An 18294-nucleotide genomic window follows, 5' to 3' on the forward strand; every position below is an offset into this window, starting at 1 on the left:
CCAGCTGGGGTCCCAGCTATGGCCCTGCATCCTCTGGGGCCCTGGACAGGTCACCTGCCCCCCCGGGTGGCAATAAGCTGCTCATCCCAGACAGGAGGTGACAGGTGAGGCTGGTAGTCTGTGCCAACTGATGGGGGGGCAGGAGGGTCGGGAGTCCCAGAACCCACACCGGCCCTCATGGTGTCTTCAGGAAAGCCCCTTTCCCAGGCTCAAGTTCTCAGAAGGCTCAGTGTGTGGCCAGGGTACTTAGAACATACTATAGAGGTGTCCAGATGACTCAGTCGTTAGGCGTCTGCCTTCGGCTCAGGTCATGATCCCAGGGTCCTGGGATCCAGCCCCACATTGGGCTCCCTGCTCAGCGGAAAGCCTGCTTCTCCATCTCCCACTTCTCCTGCTTATGTTCCCTCTCTCGCTGTGTCTCTGTCAAATAAATAAATAAAATCTTAAAAAAAAAAAAAAAAAAGAACATACTATAACAGGGCCTAAACCTGGGCCCTTCAAGTACTTGCTGGCCTGGCTCCTGACCTCAGCATCCCTGCCTCACTCTGCACACTGCCCTTACTTCCCCCTGCAGCCCTGCCTCTCCCTCCATGCCTGCTCCTCCACTCTGTACTCCCATACCTCTCTGGTACCTTCACTTCCCCTGTTCCCTGCCCTCTCCCTACAGCCTTGCCTCTCCCTTCCCCTGAACCCCCGCCTTCCCGAAAACCCCCCTTTCCGCTATATGTCTGCCTCCTTGCACCCCCACTTCCTCTTGCACCCCTACCTGCCTTGTCTCCTATACTCCTACATCCACGCCCTTCCTCCTTCCAGCACCCCGCCCCTTCCCACTCTTGTTTCCCTCTCAGCCCTGTCCTGTCTTCTGCACCCTATGATGGGTGAACTGAGCAGCCCATGATATGCTCCGAGGGGCACAGCTGGCGCTCTCAGAGCCCTAGTGCCCTTCCCCCATCATGGTCCCCTGGACAAGAGTGGAGGTGCTGAGGTGTCTTGAGCCTGGAGCCTCCAGCTGTGTGCAGAGGAGACTCCCCACTGAAGCTCTGGCTTCAGAGCCATCAGAGCGCCCTTCCAGAGGGTCCGAGTGACTCACCTCAGAGGTAATCATCTGTGGGAGTGCTGGCACTGCCAGGGCTCCAAATCCCCTGGGCATCAGCCTGGGAGTGGGGAAGTAGGCATTTGACGGCCTGGTAGGAGCAAAGGCCAAGGGGCTGGGGAGGCCCTAGCACCCATTGTGTGCAATGCCCACAGAGCCAGGGACCAGCCTAGACTCCTGATCACCAGCGTCCCTCAGCACATCAGGAGTGGTGTCAGCTCACACACGCCTGCAGGGACACCCTGAGCTCCCATTGCACAGTTGAGTGCATAGGAAGTGAGATGGGGTCCTCACAGGAGGTGTTCCTCCCTGGATTGTCTGCCTTTCCTGGAGGCCCATCTCCTATGCAGGTCCCTGGCTAGGCTGTCTGAAGACAGTGGTCCTAGCTATCTCTTGGGAGAAGGGCTTTCATGGGCATGCCCCTGGGCCACTCTCAGGACGCATTGGCATCTGTTGGATCCCACCAAGGCTCTGTCCCCAGCATGAGTGTGTCTGTGTGTACACACACACACACCCCAGCAGTACCTGAACCTCAAGGTCAAGCCCAAGTTGTTTAAATGTAGAAAAATAGCTCTGGGCAAAAGTTATCTACTGCAGTGGCCCTGATGGTAGAGAACTCCAAACAGCCTGAGTCTGTGATGGGATGTGCTTCTGAACTCTTAGCTGAGGGGTGCATGGGCCTCAGGGACAGAGGGGGACTGACATGGGTGTGTCTGCCCCTGCCCTGAAAGGCAGGACCAGCACAGCCAACCACAAGTATTACCTGGAAACAGGGAGCCCATGCATCTGCTTTGGCCTAGCATCCCAACACCAATTTGGGAGATGCTGGCGAGGTGGGGGTTAGGGTGGGGATCACAACCTCCAGCCCTCTTTTTTTTTTTTTTTTTTTAAAGATTTTATTTATTTATTTGACAGAGAGAGATATTGCAAGAGAGGGAATACAAGCAGATGGAGTGGGAGGGGAAGAAGCAGGCTTATGGCTGAGCAGGGAGCCCGAGGCAGGGCTCAGTCCCAGGACTCTGGGATCATGATCTGAGCAGAAGGCAGATGTTAACAACTGAGCCACCCAGGCACCCCAACCTCCAGCCCTCTTACACATGCACATGTGGAAATCACCTCCCCAGAAAGGAGAGTAGAAAGTGCTGGGCTGTACGGGTACGATAGGTATGATTTTATTTTCCTTCTTTTCTGTATCTTCTACATTTTCTACAAATAAGCACGCATATATAATTTCTTTTAAAAGGCAAAATGAAGAACAAGTGTTGGAGAGGATGTGGAAAAAGGGGAAACCTCTACACTGCTGGTGGGAATGCAAGTTGCTGCAGCCACTTTGGAAACAGTGTGGAGATTCCTTAAGAAATTAAAAATAGAGCTTCCCTATGACCCTGCAATTGCACTACTGGGTATTTACCTCAAAGATACAGATATAGTGAATAGAAGGGCCATATGCACCACAATGTTCATAGTAGCAATGGGCACAATTGCCAAACTGTGGAAAGAACCAAGATGCCCTTCAATGGATGAATGGATAAAGAAGATATGGTCCATATATACACATATATACAATAGAGTATTATGCCTCCATCAGAAAGGATGAATATCCAACTTTTGTATCAACATAGATGGGTCTGGAGGAGATTAAGTTGAGTGAAATAAGTCAAGCAGAGAAAGTCAATTACCATATGGTTTCACTTACTTGTGGAGCATAAGGAATAACATGGAGGACATTAGGAGAAGGAAAGGAAAAGTGAATTGGGGGAAATTGGAGGGGGAGAGGAACCATGAGAGACCATGGACTCTGAGAAACAAACTGAGGGTTTTGGAGGGGAGAGGGATGAGGGGATGGGTGAGTGGATACTAAGGAGGGCACACATTGCATGGAGCACTGGGTATGGCGCATAAATAATGAATCTTGGAACACTGAAAAAATAAAATAAGATTAAAAATTTTAAAAAAAGGAAAATGAAGGGGTGCCTGTGTGGCTCAGTCTGTTAGGCATCTGCCATTGGCTCAGGTTGTTATCTTGGGGTCCTGGCCCCAAGCCCTGCATAGGGCTTCCTGCTCAGTGGGGAGCCTCTTTCTCCCTCTCCCTGCTTGTGCTTTCTCTCTCTCCATCAAATAAATAAAATCTTAAAAATAAAAAAATAGCAGGGGTGCCTAGGTGGCTCAGTGGGTTAAAGTCTCTGCCTTCGGCTCAGGTCCTGATTCCAGGGTCCTGGGATCGAGCCCCGTGTTGGGTTCTCTGCTCGGCAGGGAGCCTGCTTCCTCCTCTCTCTCTGCCTACTTGTGATCTGTCAAATAAATAAATAAAATCTTAAAAAAAAAAAAAAACGGAAAATAGAAGTGGGTGGGGGGGTGCCTGGTTGGCTCAGTTGGTTAAGCATCTGACTCTGGATTTCAGCTCAGGTCATCATCTCAGGGTCATGAGATGAAGCCCACCACCCAAAAGTGTGCTTGAGATTCTCTACTACCCTCTCCCTCTGCTCCAACCACCCTCCCCACAGGACTGTGAGTGCTTGCTCTCTCTCTCCCCATTTCCCTCAAATAAATAAATAAATAAAATCTTTAAAAAGCTTAACAGGGGATTTTGATGCCATGGTCATTTGGCATCTATGGGTCAGTCTCGTGCCCTCTCCCTTGCTCGCAGCCCCTAAGGCACATCCAGAGGAGCCTGGGCTACCAGGAGCTAGAAGACACTTCCCTTGGCCTTGATCTTTAGCCTGGGGTAAGGGAGATGCTGCTTTGTGAAGGGTGGGCCTTGCTGGGGCTGAGACCCCTTCACCTACATCATCCCAGACTCCTTAGCAGCCCAGGCCTCAATTTCCCCATCTGTGCACTTGGTGCTCCCCCACCCCTGGGCACCGTGGCCCAGATCCCACAGGCAGGTCTGGCCCAGGGGGTGCCAGCATCTCCCTCCAGGGCAGAAAGTGAAGGCCCTGATAGCTTGGGGATGGCAGCATCTCGAAACCTCATTATCTTGCAAAATGCAGAGAGCAGCAAGTACATTCAGACGAATGAATGGCCTAATTAGGATTTCACCAGAGAGTGAAAATATTTTAAAAAGAAAAAGTTTAACTAAAGGCATATTTGAAATACCAAACTCATCAGCTCCAAAGTCAACCTGGCAAGATGCGCGGGGTGGGGGTGGGCATGGGGGTAATAATTCCATCTCCCCACCTGATAGTGATAATGGGCAGTCTTCCTGCCGGCCAGATAAGCTGGGGGTTGGGGACCCGGGAAAAGCAGGGCTGGGTAAATGCTACCTAGGCTTGCAGAGACACCCTGGGCCAGGAGAGCCTGCGTGGGCCAGCCCAGTACCATCTCGCCCGGGGGCCTGGGCGATGCAGGCCTCTCTCAGTCAGCCCTGCTGCTGCACCAGCCATACCAGCAGCTGTGAATCACCGGGAACAAGGATGGCATAGCCAGAAGTGAGTGCAGCGCTCAGGCCATCACTGCAGCGGAGCACCACCGGTGCCAAGCCCTTCACAAGGTCCGCAACGTGAGCAGAGCCAGGGTCTGAGCCCAAGTCCTCTGTAAAGAATGTTCTTCCTCCTGCTTTGCCTGAGAAGCATGGGCTGTGGGGGTGGGAAAGGCTTGAGGCTCCTCTGGGTACCTGCCAACCTGGAAATGACCCAGGAGTCTGATTCCAGAGGTCCCCAGAGGCCTGGCTGAGAGTTGCACAGGAACAAGAACAGCACCCTGCACCAGGCTCTCCGGCCACACCAGCAGGGGCCCTGTTTCTGAGGGACTCTACCACGCAGGGACCTCTTTTCAGAAAACAAGGGTGCTCAGAGGGGGTGTGGACAGGCTCTCTTGTGAGAGCCCTGAGACATGGGGAGACCAGTGGAGGACATGCCACAGATCTATACAGGGAGGGCTGACTGGCTCCGAAGAGGGAAGCCTAAGGTGAAGCCCACAGAAGTCTCAAAGAGAGGGACCCAGCAGAGTGGTTCCAGCAAGCACATGTGGGGTAAACGTGTAGAATAACCATGACTTTTGAGAACAAAGACTGTTCAAGGGGAGGCTCCAACCTGATCTCTTTAATCAGGCAGTGGGCACTGGCTAAGGGCTGGATGCTTGCCACAGGCACCGCAAACCTGAGGACACCTTACACAATGCTTCCAACTTCTGGTGATGGAAAATGTTAGTCAAGAAATGGTTCGAGGGGTGCCTGGGTGGCTCAGTGGGTTAAGCCGCTGCCTTCGGCTCAGGTCATGATCTCAGGGTCCTGGGATCGAGTCCCACATCGGGCTCTCTGCTCAGCGGGGAGCTTGCTTCCTCCTCTCTCTCTGCCTCTCTGCCTACTTGTGTTCTCTGTCAAATAAATAAATCAAATGTTTAAAAAAAAAAAAATGGTTCGAGGGGCACCCGGGTGGCTCAATTGGTTAAGTGTCTGCTTTTGGCTCAGGTCATTATCCCTGGGTCCTGGGATCGAGCACCACATCAGGCTCCCTGCTCAGTGGGAAGCCTGTTTCTCCCTCTCCGTCTCCCCCTCTGCCTCTCTGTCCTGCTTGTGTACACACACACACTCTCTCTCTCAAATGAATGGATAAATAAGATCTTTTTTAAAAAAGATTTTATTAATTTATTTGACAGAGATCACAAGTAGGCAGAGAGGCAGAGAGAGAGGTAGGGGAAAGCAGGCTCCCCACTGAGCAGAGAGCCTGATGCAGGACTCAATCCCAGGGTCCTGAGATCATGACCTGAGTTGAAGGCAGAACCTTAACCCACTGAGCCAGCCAGGCGCCCCATGGATAAATAAAATCTTTAAAAAAGAAAGAAAGAGGGGTGCCTGGGTGGCTCAGTGGGTTGGGCCTCTGCCTTTAGCTCGGGTTGTGGTCCCAGGGTCCTGGGATCGGGCCCCGCGTCGGGCTCTCTGCTCAGCAGGGGGGCCTGCTTCCTCCTCTCTCTCTGCCTGCCTCTCTGCCTACTTGTGATCTCTCTCTGTCAAATAAATAAATAAAATCTTTAAAACAAGAAAGAAAGAAAGAAAGAAAGAAAGAAAGAAAGAAAGAAAGAAAGAAAGAAGTAGTTCAGATACAGGTGAAAAACTAAGTTAAATCCACAACTTACACTTATGTCAAAATAAATTCTAGACAGATGAAAGCTTGAATGCAAAACACTAAACTAGAAATACCTCAGGAAAAGATAGGGGTGCCTTTACCAGACTAGAAGCTCAAGGAGGACAACGAAATGACTGAAAAAGGAAAACGTTCATTGAACTTCACCACAAAATATGAAAAATTTCTGAACATGAAAAGCCATCATAAACAAAAATTGAAAGATTAAGAAAGAACTTGCTGCAGGCACACAGATGAGGGAAGAATTCATGCTTTAAAATAAAGATTCCGATTGATGACTGAGAAACACATCAAAACCCAAAAAAACCCCAGCATGGGTCCAGCAGTCACAGAAGTGTGGCCATGCTCGGCACGGCTACGTGGAGGCTGACTACAAGGCTGCCACAGGGCGAGACCAGGCTGGGCAGGGGGCAGTGTGGTCCGCAGGAGGTGGTATCAGTGCTGGAATGGGTGCAGTGAAGGGCCCCTGCAACCCCCGGGTATCAGCATCACTCCTGCATTGCCTCCAGCTCCCCTTTGTCAGGGGGCCCCACAATTCTCATCACTGGCTTACAGTTCTACGGTTGGTCACTTTCTCTGTTTGTTGCTGCCTTCTTGGCCAGGCCAGGGACTCCTCTACAGCAGGCCTGTGTTTGATGGGGTCACAACACTCAGCTTCTGATGTGGAGCTCAGCAACTGGGTACAGAATGGCTGAAGGCAAATATGGGAGATACACGGCCCCTTTCCCAACAGAGTCGCCAGGTCTCCCTTTCCCCTTCTCCCTCTTAATGTGGACAGGGCTATACCCCAGGGACCACAGAGCAAGGAGCCCCCAGCTAGGACCCAGGTTCTGCTCCCATTTGTGAAATGGTCCCAGCCCATAGAAGAGATGGCACTGATGCCACAATGAGTATTCCAGTGCCCAGGGCAGACATGAGCAGTCAATTGCTATGGCAGACAAGAATAATCAATGACCACACTTGAGAAGAACAGGACAGGACAGACACAAAAGAGAGGAAAAGGCTGAGAGAGACACAGAGAAGACCAGAGGAAAGGTGGGAGAAGGCCAGGAGCAGGAGACAGAAAGGGATAAACAGGGACAGGAAACAAGCAAGCAACACTGGGAGACCAGGCAAGAGTGGCAGGCAGGATAAGGGAGACCCTGTGACCAGAGCTATCATTCGGTGTTTGGCTGGTTGGCCAACCTGACGTGTGGTGGCCTACCAGAAGCTAAGGAGGGTAGGGACCAGCACCCTGCCAAACTCGCCCCCAGATACCACGTCACACACACCACAAGCAAGGTCATGGTCTGCGCCCTGGATGCAGCTTGAGCCTCTTTACCCCAATCCAGAGGCCCCACTATGGCCCAACAGCCTGCTACTGAGCTGCCAGGCCTGACCTTGATCGACCCAGGTGGGATACCGCCAGGTGGCAGCAGAGGCACAGCTACCACCAGCCAGCTGGCAGCTTCCCACGCCCACAGTCATGTGGGATAGGGAGGAAGGAGCCAGGCCCTGTCCCCCCCTGTCCTTGGCACAGAGCGCTGAGGAGTCTGGAGGCCTTGGGGCTCCTAGGTCTGTGGCCACTATCTTCTCACCACACAGCATGGCACTGGCTGGGCCGGGTCATCCACCCTGGATACTCAGGACCACTGAGCATCCACAGGGCTGGGTTGGCCAAGCCTCTCATGGAGACAGCACCCGGTGGGGCAGGAGCAGATGGCTGGGTTGGGGACTGGACACGCATAGCAGAGGGACAAGAATGAGCAGAGGCACTCTCATTAGCTATCACCACTCTGTAAACACAACTACTGCAGCAAACTCTGCCAGGCCAGTGTGCTGGCAGTACATACTTTCCCATCATTCAGAGGAATCTGGAGGACACAGGGAGCATACTGCTTCCCGACCATGCCATACTTTCCAGGCCTTAGCTTCACTGGAGGAGCGACTACCAGGGAAACCTACAAACACTGGTAATGCCCAGGACCACGGGCCAGCATGTCCCCAGCTGGGAGCTCTAGTCTCCCTTGGGCAGCAAAGACCACCTGAGCTAAGAGCCAAGCTGGGTAGGCTATGCCGAGCTGAGCGTGGCAGGCCTCCAAGTCAAGAAAGGTGAAGAACAGATCCAGCCAATGTCCTGGTATTAGCCTCCGGAGTGAGGATGACCAGAAGCATCCACCACCCCGGGGCCAGCCCTCTTTCAGTCACACCTGCCAGGCCCAGGAGGACACTCTTCTGTCCCATGCAAAGAAGGGGACGGCCCCAGGCCAAGCTCAGGACACTTACCTGTCTTGAGGGGAGATCAGCATGTCCAAACACCCATCCTGCCAGCCCCAGCTCCTGCAGGGAAACCACAGGGTACCCTGTGAGATCAACCTGTTGGGATAAGTCCCTTTTGGATGAGGCCAGACCCCTGGTGGGGCAGTGTCATCCCGGACCCTGAGGTCATCTCACAGAGCTCCTGACATGAGCCCATACCTTCATGCATGTTCTCTTATCCCCACTCGACTGGAATCATGGTGTCTGCGGTCCATGTCAGACTATCACCATCCCTTAAAAATGTTTCTACCTCTGTTGGCCTTCAAAACTGTGACTGTTCAGCTGAAGATGGATAATAATTTCTTCCCCATTCCAGAAGGCCGGGTGTGCTTCATTGTGATAAACAGTACAGCAAGGAGAACTTCTGCACAAGGGTCCCACTGCCCCCCACCTCAACACCTGCCTAGCTCTGCTCTCCTCTCCAGGAACCCATTCCTGCCTTGTGTAACAAGCCATCTGCCTGTCCTGATGCTTCTTGGGGCTGCCCTAAGAACCCACATTCCTATTGGTCAGGCAGCCCACTTCCAGACCCTGGGACCAAGTGGCCAGAGTTATGGCTATGTGTCCCTTACACGTAGGAGCTGCAGCCCCCATGGGCTTCCTATCTCAGCCCATGACCCAGAGGACACATTCTGTACCTAAGGCTAGAGACCAGGCCAGAGAGCGTTCGCATCAATAAAAATGAAAAACAGGGTGGTAGGCACTTGGCTGGCTAGTTGGTAGAGCATGCAACACTCTTTAAGATTTATTAATGTATTTGACACAGAAAAAGAGAGAGAGAGAGAGAGAGAGAGAGAGAGAGAAAACAAACAGGGGTAGTGGGGAGAGAGAAGCAGGCTCCCTGCTGAGCAGAGAGTGTGATGTGGGGCTCCATCCCAGGACCCTGGGATCATGATCTGAGATCAAGGCAGATGCTTAATTGACTGCAACTCTTCAAGCCCTGTGGGTGTAGAGATTACTTAAAAATAAAAATCTTTAGAACTGCAAACCAAAGCCAGGGTGGCACAAAGAGGAGGAGAGGTCTGGGTCAAACAAATGGAAAGCCATTCTGGGGATGGTCAGAGGTGATAGAAGCTCTCTCCCCCGGGCTCTATAGTGTTTTCCAGACTGTTTCTCTATCAAAATCTTCCTTTGTGGATGTGGCCGGGGTGGGGGCCCTGAGGGTAGGTGTCCCTGCCTCCCAGCAGCCCCTCCATCACCAAGAGGGGCTCTGAGTCATGGTGGGATCGTGGGAAGATCAGGATGCATGGGGCTGAGGCAGGAAACACTAGTGGCCTGAGCCAGGCAGTTGTGCGTGCGTGCACACGTCTGTACTTGAGCACGCTCACTCTCGTGTGTGCCTGGGATGGCAGTCTGGGAGGGAGCCTGCCCACCCACAACAGCCGCTCCGCCTGCAGCAGAGGACCTGCTGTTCCCACCCTGAAGTCTGAGGCTCAGGAAGCAGCTCAACTTGCAGTGTGACGTTTCTGGGACACTTCTGTTTTTGGCTTAAGCGTTCACATAGGTTTTGTCCCACAGAGAACCACATGCCTTTCTTATCAGTCCAGATAACTGTCAACCTCCCCCTCAGTGCTGGCCCTGTGCAGAGCCTCACAAGGCGCTGGCTATGTGCCCTCATGTCACTCTTGCTAGGGGCCTTGGATTGGCCCAAACCCCATTTTACAGATGGGCAAACTGGGTCTGGGATTTGAAATTAGGTCTTCCTGTTCGCAGTGCCCCCACCTCAGCTGGGGATATTTGGCCACAAGAAGAACATGCTCCCTCCTTGTGGGGCTCCAGCCAGGTGAAGAGCTCCATAAACAGAAGAGAGCCAGTAGTAGACACCAGTGGGGGGAGGGGAGTGGGGCATCAAAGGCTTCTTGCAGGAGGAGAGTAGGGGAAATGGGAGGCTCCGGGGGATGCAGGGTGGTGGTGGTTTGGGGAGGCATGGGTCCCAGGGTGACACTGTGTAGGAGGTAGGGGCAGGGCAGAGCCTGACAGGAGCCCTGAGGGAGCAGACAGAGTGAGAGAACGAGAGACAGGATTCATGATCAGAGTGCAGGGTTACCTGTCTCGGCTATCCCTTCTTAGCAAACCCTCAGGGCTGATCTGTAGGCTTTGGAGTCACTTACTTGGCCGAGGACTCCCCATCCCGAACTAGGAGCTTTGGGGCTAAGGGAGCCACCAAACCTCCCTCTTACGGGGCTCCCTCCCCCAAATGAGGAGGATCCTGAGAAGTGAAATAACTCTACCCGGCCATTTAAGCCTAAGCCTATCCACACCATGGGCCTCCCCACAATGGAGTGACCTGAAAATCTGTCCAGTCTGCCCCCACCCTTGGAAGGCCTGTGGCATCTCCGACTGGGGCAGGAGCCCAGCCCACCAGGGTTGCCAAGCAGCCAGGCCTGAAAAGCCATGGTCGGGTCGTGTGTCCCTGGCACTAGGCAGCTCCACGATCACAAACCAAGTCTAGATGAGGGATGGGGCCCCGGCTGGGCAGGCAACTCAGGGCTATGGCAGGTAATGAGGACCCCAGGTGGGAGTGGCAGGGGTGGTGGTGAGGGGGTCAGGCAGGTCTTTCTAGAAGCCTGTTCTGCATGCAAGCCTCACGTCCTCCTCCACCATGACAAATCCTAACACGCTCCTCCAGGCCGCTGTCCACTTTGGGTGCAATGTGAAAAGACACCAACTTCTGTGGCACCTTCTTCAGAGATTAAGTGGAAGAGGCCCAGCCTTGCCCTGACAGGCTGACTCAGGGTCTGCACCCGCACCCTTAGATGGGGGCAGGGTCAACCAACGGAAGCCAAGGGGTCACCTGGGGCACAAGCCTGAAGGAGGCCTCCCTCAGGGCCTGGTTTTCATGGTCTTTGCCTGAGCCTGTGCTCAATCACCCGGCCATTCAGGCCCGGGGTCTCCCCTTTGCCTGAACTAAAGGCAGTGAGGGGCTCTGGGGGCTACGGAGGGCCTCACCCCGGGGATCCTTGCTCCTCTCCAGCTCTGTACCCTGGACAGGCAGTCTGGAAAAAGCAGAGCTCTGGGCTCCCCACCAGGTTCCTCAGGAAGGATCCCAACCCTGAGGGCGGCTGGGTGGGGCTAGTCTTGCCTGCCATGGCAGGCCTGGGTGCCCTCTGGTGGCAGTATCCACTAGTCGCTACCTTCCTAGAGGCCGTTGGCTCCTCAAGATCCACTGGGGCAATGGGAAAAGTCTGTGCGGGACACAAGGTTAGGAAAGGGATGAGGGACAGATGTGGATGAAATGGGTGTCCACCGCTCTGGACTCATCCTCCTAACCTGTGAAATAAACCGAACTGTGCAGTTGTCCCAGTCAGGAAAGCCCAATAAGGGATTCCTGACCCTGTGTTCCCTCTAGTTACTTCCTAATTCTGGGTCTCCTGCTGAGCAGCCCAAGACTTTATCACTATCCTGACCAAAGCTGGTGGCAAGAAAACAGATGCCTTCCCTCCAACTTGAGCCGCCACAGGGAAGTCCCCAGAACCCCCGATGGCCCCCTGGGCAGTCCACAGGGCTTGCCCCACCCTCCGTCCCTCTGCCGAGGCCAAACTAGGGCACAGGGCAGCTGCTAGGGACTGGCTAGGGTTTTGGCATGCCTGGTGTTCTTGCTCCCCAGCTGTGTGTCACTCCTGGATCCCCTCGAAGGTGCAGGACCCCACTGTTCATGCCCCTCGGGCCTGTCTCTTGGGGTGAAGTGGGTGTGGCAAATCTACCCTGAATCTTTATGTAGCACAAACAGGGATGCCTTCATAGAACCTCAGAGAGGCAGAGACCTTGGTACTGGGAAGAGACCTGACAGGCCACGTCTGGAGGCGGCACCATGCAACCCCAATGTGGCATGGGGAAGCTAACTGAGCAGGACTGAGAGCTGGCCCAGTTTACTTCAGAGGGTCGTGGTCTGCAGGTACTCGTGTCTATGCAGAAAAGACTGTGAAGAAGAGCATGGCAGAGGGTGGCTTGGCTGTGAACCAAGGACCAGAATCCTGAGCATAGTGAACACTCTGGACCCAGACCCGTGTTGGGTGCCACTGGACCACAGACTTGAGGGAGCAGGGGACAGACACAGTACTGGGAGTGGGAAAGGGCAAGGCTGTGGGAAAGGGTGTGTTCTGAATTCCCAGCTCCACATGCTATGGCCAGACCCAGGGCCTACTGGCCATGGGTGCAGTATGCCGTATAGAGGTCTTTGATTGTATCCTGTGTCCGGCACCACCTCAGGTCCAGAGATACACTGAACACAAGACAGGCATGACCTGCTCTGGACCAACAGACCTCTGGTGGTGGCCTGCTTCTCAAGTGGAGGCAGAGGGAGGGGATGGAGGTTCTCAGTCCACCTCTGGTGCATGTCCTCACAGGGAGATGTTGCCCTTACATCACTGAACAGCTCATCTCCCAACCCCCTGTGTTTATAAATCCTGACTCGGTGCATGTCCTGCACAGTGATGTAGATGACAACTGGAATGACTGCGAAAGAGGCGTAACCACCCGAGGTTACACTGAGAGCCTACCCCAAAAGGAAGTGATTCTTTTCTCTTGTTTCTAAACATGCCTGGGTCTAGAGGGAAAACAACCAGAGTCCCTGAGCTCTTTTTTCAGCGATACGTTACGCACAGGTTAGAAACAGTGACATATTTTAAGCACCCAACATTTAATTAAAGATTAAAATGGGAAGGCTCTGGATCTCGGGCCACCTGCCCTGGGGCCACACCCCAGCAAACTCCGGCTGAGTACCACCCCGAGTGGGGAGGACCCACCTCTGCCAGGGGCCCGGTGTCCCACCGAAGGGACCCAAGGGTGGCGGAACAGGGGGATCCCCGGTCAGGGAGGCCCGGTTCAGGGCAACAAGCAGGGACTCCGGGCATCCCCTCCCTCGTCCTCTAGGCGGCGGGAGCAGCAGGAGCTGGGACATCCCCTTGGCCCACCGTGCCCCAGAGGGTTCCAGTGCCGCGCCGCCCCAGGAAAGTTCCCGGGCCCCGCCGCCCCTCGGGCCCCTGGAAAGTTTCCGTGGCTGCTGGACCCCAGCTGCAAGGCGCCCGGCGTCGCGTTGGGCGGTCAAGGCTGCGGGTTCCCGCCGCGTCTCGGCGGGGGCGCGCGGTACGGGATGCCCCGGCCCTGTTGGCCACGGCCCCGAGGCCGCGCACAAAGGGACCCGCCCCCGTGGCCCAGGGTCTCGCGCACCGCGGCGCGGGCGAGGGAGCAGGTGGGGCGGAGCCCGGATCCTCCCCGGGCCGCGATACCCGGCCGGACTTCGATTTCCCGTCTCAGCCGCCCACCTAGACCCCGTCCCCTGCTGGACCGCAACCTGGATCCCGTCCCGGATCTCCGGCCTCGTCCCAGTCCCGGCACCGACCTCTGGACCCCGCCCCCCGGCCCGAGCCTACCTGGAGCGCGGCGTGGGCGGCCCCGCAGCGTGGCCCCCGCCCCCAGACGGGCGGCCCCGGGTCTCTCGGCGCACCGAGCGCGGCGTCCTTAGGGTGCCGAGCGGTTAGCGGCCCGCAGGGTGCTCAACTCGGACCGGTGCGGGGGCGGACCCTTCCCGGGCCCAGCGTGCAGCCCCGGGAGCAGCCCTCCCCGCCCCTCGCGCGGCCCGTGCGCAAAGCGGGTCTGGCCGGCTACGCGACCCTCTGCCCCGCCCCATCCGAACGCGAATTTTCCCATTGGCCGGGAGACCCAGCGCGGCCCGGCAACCGGCGCCGATTGGACGGGCGCTGGCAGACGCCGGCTTGCCATTGGGCTCCCGGGGTGTCCGTCCCGGCCGACGACCGGCCCCTTCGTGGAGTGGCCGAGGCCCCGGCACCTGCCGGTACCGCTGCGGCGGCCTGGGAGTCGGGGCCGCCCCCTCTCGGCCGCGTTCGAGGACGTCCCCGGAGCGTCCGGCCCCGAGCGGGGATTGACAGGCCCCCGCGCCCCTTCCCCGGACTCCAGGCTCGCTGCCTCCACCATTGCCCCTAGCTCGCTGGGATCCTTCTCCCGCGCCAGCTGTTCGCCGGGCGCTGCGTGCCGCGCCCTCCTGTCAATATTGATCTAATTGTATTCTTCACACAATCCGCGAGGAAGAGTTTGCTGCTTTCCCATTTTACAGATGGGAAACTGAAGCTCAGAACTGTTCTTGCTTGCTTTAGATCACCGGAACTCAAACCTCCCGGGATTGGGGGTTCTTCCACCCCGCGGTTCTCACCGAGGGGCAGAGGTCCGATCTTAACTCAGCGAGGCTGGATAGAGAGCCGTATTTCTGAGGGCGGGAAGGGACTTTCGGTGAAATAGAGGTTTTCCTCCGCCACCGGGCCTGAATCTACGGACATCTTGGCTCAGCCCACTCTGCAGGACTGCCACAGGACTGCACTCCCTCATCTCCGTCACATCACCACAGCTCAGAGCTGGGGAAGGGGTAGGGGGAGGAGTTTGTGAGTTTATCACCGCCCCTTCTTCCTGGTGTCCTATTTCCTCCACCCTACCCGGGATCTTGGAGGATCCCTGTGAGGTGCAACTACTTGAGCAGAATTTCACACAGGTTGCAGTTTTCTGTCAGGTGGAGAGCAGCCCCCTGCTCCCTTCAGGGACGCGAGGCACACATATATGACCACAAATGGGACCATAATCCTTGGTCAGCTCCACTTAAATTTGTGGTGGTGAGGGCACCAGTGGGGGTGCTGTCCATTGGGGCTTATTTTGGGGGGTTCAGGAGATGATGGCCCCTTGGCCAGTGACTCTGGCTCACGCTTAGTTCTAAGCCTTTCCTGTCCTGGTTGCACCTGGAGATGACCAGATTCTCAGCCCACCATATTCCCTATATCCACCCAGGGAGTCACAGGCCCATGACATTGCTAATGGGGGGACCAGACATTCATGTCTTATCCACCCATACCAGGGGTCCAGAGTGTTCACACCATAGTTACTTGCTCAGAACAAAGAAAATGAAGAGATGCAGGGCCGGAACTCACCACTGGTACCACCATTGGGTCCCTCCTGTGGTACCTGGTACACACAGCAGATCTACCCTAGCCTTTTAGAGCCAGGCAGTCACTCCCCCAGTCAACTGGGGTTGGCACTTGAGATGAGAGCTATTTGACACTCTGGCATAGTGATGTTGCTTGTGGTTCTGGGCAGATGGAAGGCAGTGTCCTTCTCTGGGACGCAGAGGCCTCCGTAAGCAAGGTATCTCTTGTCCTGTGGAACCGCACCATTGGTGACATTCTGAGCCAGCTGCTGTGTGGGCTAGGGTATTCTCTTCCCTCCATTACAAGTGGATCTCATTAGTCCAACTGTCCCTACAGATTTCTCCAGGGGCATTGGCTCATGGTCCTCCTGGAGCCCTATTTTCATAGTGAGCTTGTGGTCCAGCATCTTCCCTTCCCCACACACTTGCTGGTGGTGGAAGGAGGGGCTGGACAGACCTCTGGTGAGAGAGCAAAGGGGAGAATTGTGCTCCAAGATTGTCCTAGGTGAGGACGGCCTCCCTGTCCCCCACTCCTGGCAGGATTCTGTCCCCCAAACTGGATCACCAGCCACACACAGAGGAGTAGGGTGGACAGTGTCAGTTCCAAGATGACTCAAGGCCACTCTCTAGCAGTGGCCTCACCATGACCCAGGCTGCAGGTAGGGGTCAATAACAGTCAAAAAGCAGGGTGGAGAGCCCCTACCATGTGACCATTGGCACAGGGACCAGTAACCTAGTCTCCTCCCTCTCTCCCACCCTCTACACCCCGCTGCTGGACAGCTCCACATGGGAGCAAAGCTATTGGGACAAAAAGGTTTCAGCTGGAGGTCAGGAAGAACTTCTTAACAGTGGTAAAGGCTCAGAGGCTGAAAAGGTGACCAAATAAGGCAGTGAGCTCCCCAACCAAAGATGTGTGAACTCTTTCCAACCCCGAGACCCCAGAGTTCAGCTTACCACCCCAACCCATCTTATCTGATCTTATCTGCTTCCTAGCACTAAATGTTGTCAACTGTAGTCAGCGGAGACAAAAACAATATATCGGAGTACCTGACATGTATCCATCCAGTTGGGGAGAGTGTAGCTAGAAGTGGAGCTGGCCCAGGGGCATATACTTCTGTGACAGACCAGGACTTGAACCTCTGTCCAACCCACGTATGACTGCATTCCTCTTTGTTAGCAACAGGAAAGCACCATTCTGTGTCCCATTCCCCTGAGGCATATGGCCCAGTGGTTTGGGGCAGACCACTCTGCAACTGCTGTCTTGTACCCCACAGCATGGTCACATGCGCCTAAGCCCCAAGTCTTACTTAACACTATCACCTCTTAGGTGGGCTGAAAGGACTGGCTGTCCAGAGGGAAATCACTGGTACCAACCCAGGAGGATTCTCTGCCAGATGGTGAGAGGAAGGACCATGCATCAAGCTGAGTCTGTCACTTGCTGCCCATGAGTCCTTGGACACCTGGAGTCCTCAGTTTCCATGTCTGTAAAGGGCTCCTGTTGGGTTCCAGGAGGAGCACAGAAAACATGGCGAGAGAGATGGGTGGAATAGGCATTTGGGTGTGTCATGAAGGTTTGGGATCCACTCCTGCCTTTGCTGATTACCCATCAGGTCTTTTCCCTCTCTAAACTCATTTTCCAGGGGGCATCAGTGCTCTGAGTCGGGATCAGGACAGTTTAGGTCTTCACAAAAGACCTGGATCTAACCCAGCCACTGCCACTTGTCATCTTTTTAAAAAGTGGTGTAACTGCTCTGAGCTTCAATGTTTGCATCTGTAAAAAATGGGGGGAATGACACCTGTGAACTGGGACCCTGGGTTTGGAGTGCTTAGCACATTATTATCCTTAATGTAACTGTCTTCCTTGTCATAGTTCACTTAGACCCTATACACAGCCTTAAGATCACTGAAGGCAGGGAACCCAGCAACTGCCTCTGTCCTTTTGTTTTTTAAAGATTTTGTTTATTTATTTGACACACACAGAGAGAAATCACAAGTCGTCAGAGAGGCAGGCAGAGAGAGAGAGGGAAGCAGGCTCTCCGATGAGCAAAGAGCCCGATGCGGGACTCGATCCCCAGACCCTGAGATCACGACCGGAGCAGAAGGCAGAGGCCCAACCCATTGAGCCACCCAGGCACCCAGGCACCCGCCTCTGTCCTTTTAAAAGGGGCAGTCAGTGCCCCTTCCCGCCTTCTTGCTCACTTGCTCACATATTACAGCTGAGGGTGGACCCACTCTTCAGCCTAGGGCTTGGACCTATAGGACCGCCTCAAAGTAGGCTCAAGGCCACAGTGCCTGGGTGGATCCGGAGCCCAGTCCAGGGTCTGTCCATAGTATGGCAGGACTGCGGTGGGGGGTGGGGGTGGTGGATAGGGGTAATGGGGGGTGGTGCAAAAGCCAGAGCGTAGAGGCTGAACGTAACTAAGAGCCATAAGGAAAAGGGTGGGATGATCAGGTCTGGAGCCAGTTGTAGGTGTGGAACAGGAGCCAGCCTGAGGGGCGGGTCCGGAAGTGGGCATCCCTCTATCACTCCCGGAGAAGGCCGCCAGGTGGTTTGGTGACCTATGGCCCCTGGAGTTCAGACCGCAGCCCTAATGGGTCCACGAAAGCATGCCCTTGGGGCGGCCGCAAGCTGCAGCGACTTCCCATGGGCGTCCTCTGGCGTGGGGAGCCTGGAAGCCTGGGAAAGCGGCGGGGGTCACGAGACCCCCAGACGCCCGCGCAGACCCGAAGCTTGGCGCAGCTCTGGGGGCGGGGCGCCGGGAGGGCTGTAGCCCCCGAGCGACAGCACGCTCAGCCAACGGTGCTCGCGGTCGCGGCGTGCCTCCCCGCCCCTGGCGCAGCAGCCCAATGGCGAGCGCTCGGAGGGCGTGGGGGCGGGGCCTGGGCGGCGGCGG

General features: G+C 55.4%; 1 protein-coding gene across 4 annotated transcripts in view; it reads right to left on the reverse strand.

Annotated features, from left to right (window-relative positions):
- ARVCF (ARVCF delta catenin family member) overlaps nt 1-14074 on the reverse strand; it is a 54690-nt gene extending 40616 nt beyond the window's left edge. For 3 of the 4 annotated variants that reach the window (XM_045065328.1, XM_013051352.2, XM_045065324.1), the window contains exons 1-2: nt 13845-14073; nt 8440-8493 (exon numbers count right to left, since the gene is read on the reverse strand). The gene's annotated coding sequence lies outside the window, so the exon portion shown is untranslated. Of the gene's footprint in view, nt 1-8439; nt 8494-13844 lie in introns of all 4 variants that reach the window. The other variant, XM_013051350.1, reaches the window with a different exon arrangement.
- Nucleotides 14075-18294: the final 4220 nt, after the last annotated feature.

Source organism: Mustela putorius, unplaced genomic scaffold, assembly GCF_011764305.1.
Source record: "Mustela putorius furo isolate JIRA1106 unplaced genomic scaffold, ASM1176430v1.1 tig00003858_pilon_pilon_pilon, whole genome shotgun sequence".
NCBI lineage: Eukaryota > Metazoa > Chordata > Mammalia > Carnivora > Mustelidae > Mustela > Mustela putorius.